Source organism: Erinaceus europaeus, chromosome 21 (genome assembly GCF_950295315.1).
Source record: "Erinaceus europaeus chromosome 21, mEriEur2.1, whole genome shotgun sequence".
NCBI classification, from domain to species: Eukaryota; Metazoa; Chordata; class Mammalia; order Eulipotyphla; family Erinaceidae; genus Erinaceus; species Erinaceus europaeus.
This window is the reverse complement of record NC_080182.1, coordinates 12,985,018-12,996,658: the sequence shown is the minus strand read 5'-3', so window position 1 is coordinate 12,996,658 and position 11,641 is coordinate 12,985,018.

Genomic DNA, 11,641 nt, shown 5'->3' with positions numbered 1-11,641 from the left:
TTGGTGCACAAAGCCACTGAAAGAACCATCTTTCTGCATGCAAGAACACTTTCATAATGTTGAGAAGAGAAAGGGTGTTTTTCTGCCATGCAGGGCTCTCAGATGCAACCTAGCCTCTAGTAATGAAATCCTTTGGTCCAGATTTCCCAGCTAACTTGGGGTATTTATTGTGTTTGAGGTCTGGAGAAATCCTCAGGCAGCATTTATTTGTTGAAGAATATATATGTATATTGAAACAAGTAAAAAACTACCAGGGCGCTTTTGTTGGGGTTTATAACAGCGGTAGGTTTATTAGGTGCATAGAAACCACGATGGGGAAATGGTCAGGAGAAGGCTAGTTAGACATGTGGTTGGAGCCATAAATCCTTAAACTTAGTTCATGAGTGGTCAGCTACTCCACAAGTGGGTCCCGGGAGAAGACGAAACAGGAACAGCCATAGTGGAAGGGGGCGAAGAAAAGGGACGAAAACCAAGAGGGAGTAAAGAAGAGTCGAAAGACAAAGGGGAGTCGGGCAGTAGTGCAGCGGGTTAAGCGCGTGAAGCGCAAGGACCTGAGTAAGGATCCCAGTTCCAGCTGCCAGCTTCCACCTGCAGGGGAGTCACTTCACAGGCGGTGAAGCAGGTCTGCAGGTGCTTTTCTCTCCCCCTCTCTGTCGTCCCCTCCTCTCTCCATTTCTCTTTGTCCTATCCAACAATGATGACATCAACAACAACAACAATAATAACTCAACAATAAAAAACAAGGGCAACAAAAGGGAAAATAAAAAAATATATATATATAGAAAAGAAAGGCAAAAAGATTGTAGTTCCACCAAACCTTCACTTAAGTCATGTCATACCCTCATGAATTTACGTCCGATGTGATGTGTCTGTATGCTGATGATGTCGACTGTATGCTAATTCCATACATAGCCCATAATTTCTTTTATTTACAATCAATAAAACACAGTGCTCCCAACACACACACATACACACACACACACACACACACACACACACACACACACACACACACCTACAAATCATCCAACATCAGACTTGCCTTAAACAGTCTGCTCTGAGTATGCCACTTTTTTTGCTAGGCCCTGGCTTCTCAGCTGGGGCCTGATTTGTCCTCTAGGGGCCTCTGGCAATATCTGGGGGGGGGCATTTGGGGCTAAATGGGAGTGCTCTGAGCATGTGTAGATGGAATCTTAAGGATTGGTCATCATTCTGCAAAGCCTAGGCTGTCCTCCCAATGCAGGCCTCCCTCTCACACTGGCCACCAGCCACCTGGAGTCAGTTCATGCCCATGCAGTCATGTCAGGGGGCAGGCTGGAGCTGAAGGCATGGTTATCCTGCTGAAAACCTCACTCACAATACCCATCCTGCTCTGCTGCTGTGTTTGTGTGTCTGCATGTGTGTTGGGTACCTGCAGATGTTTGTCCCATGTGGTATGTCTGTGGGATTGAGAATGGGGTTTACTGTCTTACTCAGGAGACCACAGTCATTTGGGTGTATGAGGGGGAAGGGCTCCATTGGCCTCTATTTTAGCAATAATAACATATTCTATCTAGTTCCTCCATTAACCACCACCACTCAAAATATACTAACTGGTACCCATAACCATAACTGCACAGGAAACTGATGGTAACACTGAGATACTTTTTTTTGTTGTTTTATTGCCACCAGGGTTATCACTGAGCTCAGTGCCAGCACTACAAATCTACCACTGTGAGCAGTCATTTCCTTTTTATTTCCTCCCCGCAGTTTATTTTATTGGATAGGACAGAGATAAATTGGGAGGGGAGAATGAGCTAGAGTTGGAAAAAGATAGGCTCCTGCAGACCTGGTTCACTGCTCATGAAACGTCCCCCCTACATGGGCTAGAACCCTGGTCTTCATGCATATGCTCACCCAGGCATGCTGGCTTCCCTGAGATGCTTAGTTACTTCCTAGAAAGTGCTTCTAGAACAGTCATGGAATCCCAGGGCTCAGTGAGAGAAGCACAGTGATGGAGAATTCTGTTTTTCACTCACGGAAAGCCCTTCTGGAGTAAAAGTGGTCTCACTTTACTCTCCCTGGTCAACCAAAAAGAGCAATGAAAATCACCCCAAAACTCCATAAAATGCATCCAGGATCTCTTCAGAAACTCACTAAGCCACAAGTGAGTACTGACTGACACATGTGGTTAGTGGGTGGAATAAGGGTGAAACATGATCAGAACTCAAAAAAACACACTCAGCGACAGCTGAGCCAAATTGGGAGTTACCCAGTAGAGCACATGGCCGGTGGCAGAAAAGTAGATCTGGGGCTTAACTTGTGTACTCAGGGGCAACAGGGTATTAAACTGCCCATAAGGACTCAAGAACTTGTGTGTCTAAGGGGAAACAAATCTGGTGAAAATTAAAGACCTCTGATTGGCTCATGTCTCCACAGCCAGCCACAAAAAATCAATCCCAGCCAACAACACTGGTGACATGGAAAGGGATTAGCAGCTGAGGCATGTCACTCCAGCGGATTGAATTAAAGCAATGGCAACTTTAAAAAATAATAGCAACTCACCTAAAAACTCACCAATTTACAACTGTGACCTCTTAAGTAACACACTTAACCGTGAATGGGTGCAGGCAAGTATGCCCAAGACTAAGGGAGGCTCTCAAGAATGCAAAACCAAGAACATGGGAAGGAGAGTAGAGAACTTCTGGAGCCTTAAACTGTGAATTGAGGGGCATTAAGATATTTATAACAAAAACCTGACTGCCTGACTGAGAACACACAGCAAGCCACCCCTGGATGAAGCTCACTCCCATCCGGCCATCTCTGTGGCTATTCTAACGACAGGCATATCCCCACCCCACAGCAGGCATCACTCACGCTCCGCTCCAATCAGCCTGTTTTGATTTCTCAGCTATGGCTTCTACCTGAGCTTTCCCTGTGGCTGAGGCATCTCCTGTGAAGGCTGGCTGGGTTTCCTTGGCCCCTGACTGGGGAAGCATAGACACAAAGGTCTGCCCTACACAGGGCTCTCACCAGGTCTCCCCCCCCCCCAACCCCAGCAGCAAGCTCCTTCCCTCCCTCCTGCTTCCAGTAACACTCCTGCACACCATTCCCTCTCTAGACCTGCAGCCCATCTTTCCCTCATGGGTTAGCGCCTTTGCATGCCCCAGCTACGAAGCTCTTCTTCTTCTTCCTCTTCCTCTTCCTCTTCCTCTTCCTCTTCCTCTTCCTCTTCCTCTTCCTCTTCTTCTTCTTCTTCTTCTTCTTCTTCTTCTTCTTCTTCTTCTTCTTCTTCTTCTTCTTCTTCTTCTTCTTCTTCTTCTTCTTCTTCTAGCGTTTGCCCTTCTTCCGTAGCCAGTCAACAGCATCAGGTTGAGCCTGATGTAAAGTTTCGAGACCTCCTTTGAATCTGGAGAGGTGGCAGTCATTGACTACGAAGCTATTTAAAAACAATAATGCTTAAATGCAAATACTCCAATGTTATTAAACTGTTAGCATCATATTTACTGAGTTATTTCCTTGTAGGTGATTACTTTATGTCTTTACTGCTCACCTTGGCCAATAGAGTTGTCTTTGTGCAAAAAAAAAAAAAAAAAGGAACTTTAGGTAGCTAGGTAAGCTAGGCACACCCAGCTGAGCACACACCTTACCACGCACAAGGACCTAGGTTCAAGCACCCACTCCCCACCTAAGGGGGGGAAGCTTCACGATCAGAGGAGTAAATACTGCAAGTGTCTTTCTCCCTCTCTGCATCTCCTCCTCTTTCAATTTCTCTCTGTCCTGGCAGATAAAATAGAAGGAAAAAAAATAGAAGAGGGAAAAAAAAAAAGGAAAAACATGTTTTCCAGGGGTGGTGAATTCATAGTGCTGTCACTGAGCCTCAGTGATAACCCTGGTGGCAATAAAATAAATAAATAAACAAACAAATAAATAAAAAAAGCCTCTGTGTGTCTCGAAGCTATTAGGTGCTGCTCACTCTCAAAATCACCTTGAATCTTTCATTGTGTTTGTGTGGTAGGGGCTGTATTTTCTGAAAGCGTTCTTTATTTTAATTTACTTTTTATTTTTAAAGAAATATTTAGCTACAGTGATTCTGATGAAAAAAAAAAAAAAACTCTTTCCTGGCTTAATGATAGGCTTTAATAGATCCACACCACATCAATGTCTTAATTACTACTAATGGATAGTAAAACCTTTCTTCTGTGTGAGGACAGGAGCACACAGAGTGAGACTATTAGGAACAATTGAATTTTCACTTGACAATTCTGTAAAAAAAAAAAAAAGAATGTAAACACTGCAAATAGCTGCCCAAGGGGTAGACTTCAGAGCCATGAGAAGCCATGGAGCATAGCTCATTTTGCAGAGATCTCCGTGGTTTTGGGGCTGTGACAAAAGCTAAATGTAAGACCATGCAAGGAATGCATAGTTTGGTAAGCACTGATTAATTTGTCTGCTGTGGACAATTCCTCCTCTTTGCAGAAGCTCCTAGGAGGAACAGAGCAGCTTCTGGGTACAGATTCTTGTGGCTTTTAGACATTCACTTCCTGGCTGGGTTGTGGCACAGCAGGTTCAGTACTTTGGTCACCATGTGCAAGGACCCAGGTTTGAGCCTCTGCTCGCTCCCCACCTGCAGGGGGGAACCTTCATGAGTGCTGAAGCAGATCTACAGGTGTCTTTCTTTCACCCTCTTTGTCTCCCCTCCTCTCAATTTCTCTCTGTCTTATCAAATTAAATAGACAAATAAATAATCTTTAAGTGTGTGTGGTTGTATTAGTTCCTTGTGGTAGGTTAAGCATTCCTCTTGAAATTGTTACCTCTCCTCCTCCCTCACAACACAAGGTATTTAGTTTTTCCCCTTCCTAGTCTAATGAGCCCAACTCTCAGGTCAAAGCCCTGCAAACTTGCTTGTAGACAGACATTCATGCTCCTTCCAAAGACATCTGATGCTCTTATGGTTCCAAGATCTTCTAGAAAATGACAGTTCTTTGCCAAAAGTTGCTCCTCAGTTGAATGTAGAGTGACATTTGTCTACCCTTTTCACAGATCTGGCTAGAATTAAGGAAGAGCCATGTAACACTCAAAGTCTCAGTTTGAGAAAAGATTGTACCCAAGCTCTTAGGCCAGTTCCTAGGCTTCTTACAGTGAGATTAGATTTTGTCTGTCTCTATAGTCTTATTTGATTAATGATTTTTTTCCTCAACTGGAATTTAATATTTATTTCAAATAGCATAAAGCACTTTCTTTGGTCTAAATTTATTCCCCTTTGGGAACATTTATTACTGAATTCTTAGTATTCTATACTAACCTTACTTATTTTCAGATGAACATAGTATAAGTACAGCATTTTCTTCCTCTGCTTCAGTTCTAGGATCTCTGAGAAATATGCACCCTCAGGGCCCGGGGGTGGCACACCAGGTTGAGTGCACATGTTATAATGAACAAGCACAAGCACCCAGGTTTAAGCCCCCGGCCCACACCTGGGGGTTGCACACCAGGTTGAGTGCACATGTTATAATGAACAAGCACAAGCACCCAGGTTTAAGCCCCCGGCCCACCCCGGCAGGGGAGAAGCTTCCCATGTGGTCAAGCAGTGCTGCAGGTGTCTCTCTTTCTGTGTCCCTCTCTAGATCCCCCTTTCCTCTCAATTTCTATCTCTACCCTATAAACAAATAAATGAAGAAGAGGAGAAGGAGGAGGGAGAGGAAGAGGAAGAAATAGCATAGGCTTCCCATCTGTGACCTGAGAGAGCACTCGAGAGCCTGAGTCTTAGATTTGTCTTATCTATTCCAAGTTTGTCTACTGAGGTGGATACTGTCCTATTCTCTCTGCAGCTGAAATATTTTAAACACATTTAAATATTTTAAATATTTTAAACCAAGGGGTCACACGGCATTGCAGTTGAGGTGACCGAGATGCTATTTCTCAGTGTTTGAACCCTGTGCTCTTTATTTTCAAGCTCCTCTGTGACCACATGATGGATTTCCCCAAGGTGAATGAACAGAGCAAACTAGTTCCAAACATGAGAGCCAGCACATGCCTGTGAGTCCATATGGTGGATTCTCAGACTCTGGGGCTGTGAGGGTGTAACATAAGGACACAGCCAAGCAAGCTCATGTCAGCCTGTGGAGACAGCACTGAAGGCACACAGAGTGACTACTGCCTCATCCACAACAGTGGGGGAGAAACATGCTTCCTGTGCAGCCTTTGGCATTGCCAGGACAGCTGGGGATGGAGCAGAGGCTGGTCTTGCTAAAGTTTCTCATGCTCTCCTGCTCTTGGCTGGGAGGGCAGCTGGCTCTGGAAACACTGCTAAAAGAACTGCTTTACTTCAGGATTTCAAAGAGATTTCTGATCCACTTCATGGTTCTCTTTTCTCTATAGAAAGATACTTTGAAATTAAGGTTTTATGGTTGGGAAGCCTGAGTGAGCATGTAAGGTGATCTGGGCACCTATGCCCCCCCCCCTCCTGCAATGCCCTGCACCTCCACTCTGGACCCACTGATCCTTGACCCTGGATCCCCTGCACTAAGGACCAGGTGCTGGGAGTAACTCTGGAGGGGTCACAGTAGGCATCTGACTGGTCAGAGTGTCCTGGAGCCAGTGGGCAGAGAGCTGCAGGGGAGAGGTGCAGCTTGCCTTCATGCCATGCTAAACTGGTCCTATGGGACCTCCCATGGCCAGCACTTCCCTCCCTAGTAGGGTGCAGTGCCCCCCTCCCAGTCCAGCCCAGACCCTGAGCACCAGCTGGGGCTGCCCCTCCCCCCTCCCAGCACAGTGTCTCCAAGCTGGCAGCCTAATGGCACAAGGGAGCCCTGATAGGCTAATCCCATCAGGGGAGGGTCCCCCTACAGATGGGTGCCATCAGAAATTCCATGGTCACACAATTAGGAACCTCTCAGCTAAATTCAATACCGATTCTGAACAACTTGGCCTCCCTGAAGCCTACTCCTCTCATGAGGGGCTGAGAGACATGTGCATTTGCTGGAACCAGGCCACCTCTGAGGGTGTATGTGCACTGGAGGTGTGACAGACATGGGGAGATGTCCCCACTGGACTCTGTGTGAGATGAAACTCTCCTGAAATAGGTAGCCTCTGGGGTAAGCAGCCCCTGGAGCCCTGAGAAGAGAACTGGATGCTTTGGGAAGGAGTGAGAGAAACCTGTCTAGTTTGAGGTGGGAGGACAAATACAATTGAGTGGGAGTTCCCAGGAGCAGACATCCAGGGCACCAGGGTCTAGGGGAGTGCACAGTCACACGACAGGGATTTGAGGGTGTGAGTGCTGTCTGTTAGAAGGAAGGCACACTTGCTTAAGAGATGTTTGCTGGACTCTGGTACCCCAGTGTGAGGGGTGCTTACTGGGTGTGGGGCATGTATGTTTGAGGAGTGTGGCAACTCATGCAAGAGGCACACGGCTGTTGTATGCTTTACATTGGGTAGTTCTCCCCCACCAAGAGAATTGGATCAGTCCAGTTAGTTTCGCAGGCCTGCTTGGCCCCGCCCCGAAGGAACCCCGCCAGAGTTAGAGAGAGGGTTCCAAGGTGCCAGAGTTCCAGAGTTCCAGAGTTGGAGAGGGTTCCAGAGTTACAGAGTAAGAGAGAGTGCTTGTGCCGCCGCAAAGAGACAGCCGAGTTCTGTTTGGTGATTAGTTTGTCTTAGTTTATGAATCGTTGTTCCTGAATAAAGAAATACAGCTTCTCTGCCCAGCCGTTGTCTCCGCGTCTCTGTTACCCGCCCATGAAGCTAACCCAGCTAGAGCTCCCGAATTTTAACAACACACGGCACACTCGGAAGAGGACTGTTTTTGAGGAGCATGACACACACTTGTGTGAGGAGTGTTCACTGGGAGGGTGGTACACTTGTGTGTAAACATGCCTTTGCCCAGACTCTGGGGAGGCTGGTCCCTCAACCTCAGTTCTGGATTCCTCCTCACCTGCTCGTGGGCAATGGAGGGGAAGGTAGAGGCAGAGCTGGAGATGGGCCAGCTGGTCCCCACCCCCTTTTCTACATGGTCAGTGAGTCAGCTCTGCATCCTCTGACCTCAGTCCCCCAGGACTCTCAATTCTGCATCAGGACTCCTGATGACCTCTGGCCCCTGAGCTCCAGAGCCCTCACTGCTCCTGTGGGCTTCTTGCTCTGTTCTCCTTGGGCTGCCATGCATCTGCTTCAAACCCCTCTTTGGCTTCACACAGAGAAAAGTCATGTTTATTATGGGTCTGGGTGGGGGGTGGGGTGGGGTGGGGTGGGCAGCTCTTAGAACATCTGCTCCCAGAAGTGGCTGTATGAGGCTGTACCCCACCAGAACTCTGGCTCTTCTGTATGGTTCTGAACTCCTCGAGTCCTCCTGGGGCCAGATCTCAGTTTGTCTCAACTCATGTCTTTTCTCTGAGCCCCTGAAAATATCTGGCTTCCTGCTTGTGAGGCTTTGTGTGGATTCAGGGCTCAGTGAAATGGGGGGTGGAAGGCCAGCCCCTCTGTGTAACAGCAATGTCCTGTGACTCCTGCAGACATCAAGCTCGATCCTCCTATTCTTTCTTTCTTTCTTTATTTAAAAAAGGAGATATTAACAAAACTGTAAGATAGGAGGGGTACAACTCCACACAATTCCCACCACCAGATTTCTATATCCCAACCCCTCCCCTGATAGCTTTCCTATTCTTTATCACTCTGGGAGTATGGACCCAAGGTCATTGTGGGATGCAGAAGGTAGAAGGTCTGGCTTCTGTAATTGCTTCCCTGCTGAACATGGGCGTTGACCGTTTGATCCATACTCCCAGCTTGTCTCTCTCTTTCCCTAGTAGGGTGGGTCTCTGGGGAAGCAGAGCTCCAGGACACATTGGTGGGGTCGTCTGTCCAGGGAAGTCTGGTCGGCATCATGCTGGCATCTGGAACCTGGTGGCTGAAAAGAGAGTTAACATACAAAGCCAAACAAATTGTTGAACAGTTATGGACCTAAAGGCTGGAATAGTGCAGATGAAGTGTTGGGGGGTACTTACTGCAGACAGTTGTGTACTTTTGCTTTCAGGTATATATTTTGTCCTAGTTTATGGATACGTGTGAACATATCTCACAGGACCTGGTGTATATCTAGGTTTTGGGACTTTGTTAGGAAGTGAACCACCTGGAATGGAATTAGAGATTATTATGAAAGGAAAGGTCTCACCTGAGTAATGAAGCTGAAGGGTTGTCATTCCATATCTGAAGTCTCTGGACACAGTCTGAAGTGTGTCCAGAGGTGCTGAGGTGGCACTTGTTGCGTTGATTAGGTTGTGATCAGCAAATGCAATATTATTTGATATGAATTGAGAGAAGCATGCAGGCAAGTGTGTCCCACCCTAAGGTTCCAGGACTTGGGGGAAATATAGGCTCTATAGTGGAGATGTGAGGTTCCTGTTGATAAAGGGTTCAAGAAGACAATGGATAGTTATTGTTATCATCACATTATTTGGTAATTGGGTTAACTTTGAAAAGTCCCTTTATTAGGATTTGCTGTATAATACCCAACATCTTGTATATAGCTGTGCCACGATCCTCCTATTCTTGTGAAGACAGGCTTGACCCTGGCCATGGGGACACCAGCATTACCCCACAACTGAGGTGACATGGTGTGATGTGGCCCTGACTGTGATCACAGGGTGTGACATGTCCCTGGCTGTGGTGCCAGATGGGCTCCCCTGGAGAAGCAAACCAGGACAGTCTTCCCATCATGTGTTCCAGTCTGAATTTGGAGGCCCCAGAATCAGGGGCCAGTGTCCAGTCTACTGCAAGGGCAGGATTCAGGAGGGAAACGTGACTCTGGTGTCAGTCCTATTCAGATGTCAGCACCAGCAGAGGTTCCTGAGTTACCAGTTCAAATGCCAGTCTCGAAGCTTCCACGCTGTAGTGTCTGGCCTGGGCGCCCCAGCTCAATGGATGGGCCAGGAGACATAGGACACTCACTGATATATTTGATGGGCAATTGTCAGGAGTATTCTCTGTGGCTTGTCACTGCTGTCCTATGCCAGTGCAGGCTGGGCATCAACACAGGAGCCCCTGACCTCCTTCAGACATACCACACCACACACACAAGCACATGCTCTAGCTCCACCACTGCATAAGTGGCACTGTGCGTTTGAATGAACCTGTGAGCCTTACATACCAGCAAAGCCACTCACTGCAGGCTCTTAGCAGTCTGGAGTCCGTGCTGTTTCAATGTTGAGTGAATGAGTGGCTGTGTCCTGGGTTAGAGGCAAACGTCTGATGCCATCTAGTGTTTCCCTGGCAGAGACTCAAGGAAAGCAGACTCTAGCCTGCAGTGGCCTCAGTTTCAAGTGCAGTCCCCAGCCTTGTACTGGAAGTGAGTGGCACAGTTGTGTTTCCAGACAGAGCCTTAACTTCATGTGCTCATGACTGTGGCAGTCCTCTGCCCACCTCAGACAGCAAAGCATAAGATCCCTGCAGAACCACAGGATGCAGTGAGCTATTAGCCTCTTCCCCTGGGATGCAGCCACTCGCATCTTTGGGTCATAAAGCTCTGAGGCTCTAAATCTGGACAGAGACAGGCAAATTACAAATTAGGCATATTGTGTGATTAGCTGCAGATTTCACGATAAATCCCACACATAAAACCCCCTGCAATGGTGCTGTCTGTGAGGATGGGTGTGCTCCTTACACATCTTTCAAAATGAAGAGAATGAAGAATGGTCTGGCCAAGCAGTAAATGGGTAACGAAGCGTCACCTTTGGTCTTTCCTGCTTTTGATGAGGTCAGAGTTGGGATGGGTTATAAATCATGATTTATGCCTCCAAGTCACTGTTTTTATTGTTGAAGCCACTATCCCCATTTGGTCCGACTTGAGCTGTCTAATTATCCACAAGTCTGCAGTGCTTCCAGTTCCTCAGTACCAGGAGCATTTCTTTAACTCTGGACACAGTTTTACTTTGGAGATAGAACCTCTTTCCCACCTCAGCACTCTGTTTTTCTTTTTCATCTACTGCACTACAGCCTCACTAATGTGAAGACATAATGACAGTGAATAAAAATCTACAAATTCCATGATTTTCCATGCGATCAATTGCCACTGGAACATGGGCTTTAAAACAGAACTTTCACTTGATATACATTTTCTACTTTTCCTCACAACTCAAGCTCTAAATCCTCACACATGAACTCTAGCTCCCAATTACTATGAGCATTGAAGGACTGTGGGAGTTGCTGTGGGCACTTGAGGAGTATGGCAGGTGTAGCTGCTGCTGGGACCCTGGGTTCTGATGTGGCCCAGGATTAAAAAGAACTAACTCTGACCCTTATTAACAGTGGCCTGAAGTGGACACACCAGTATGTTTACTGAGTGTGACCCTGAACAGACTTCTCTCACGATAGTTACTAACAACAGTCTGCATGACAGCAGAGGAACGAGGGGCAGCAAAGCCATTTCTGAAGGGGGACACAAATCATGACGGTTAATGTTAGACCCCCACAGCACACTCTCACAGCCCTCTGATTACACGTAGGTGCACCTTATGTCCATATCATGCATCCCATAATCTGTGAGGGCAGCAGGGTTTGTCACAGTCTATAGCTTTAGGCCTCTTTGCCTTGGGGGCCTGTTGGCCCAACTGCTCTTATGTTATCCACCAGATAGATGCTCAGAAGAGAACAGGAGTTGTAGCCAGAGCGGAACATG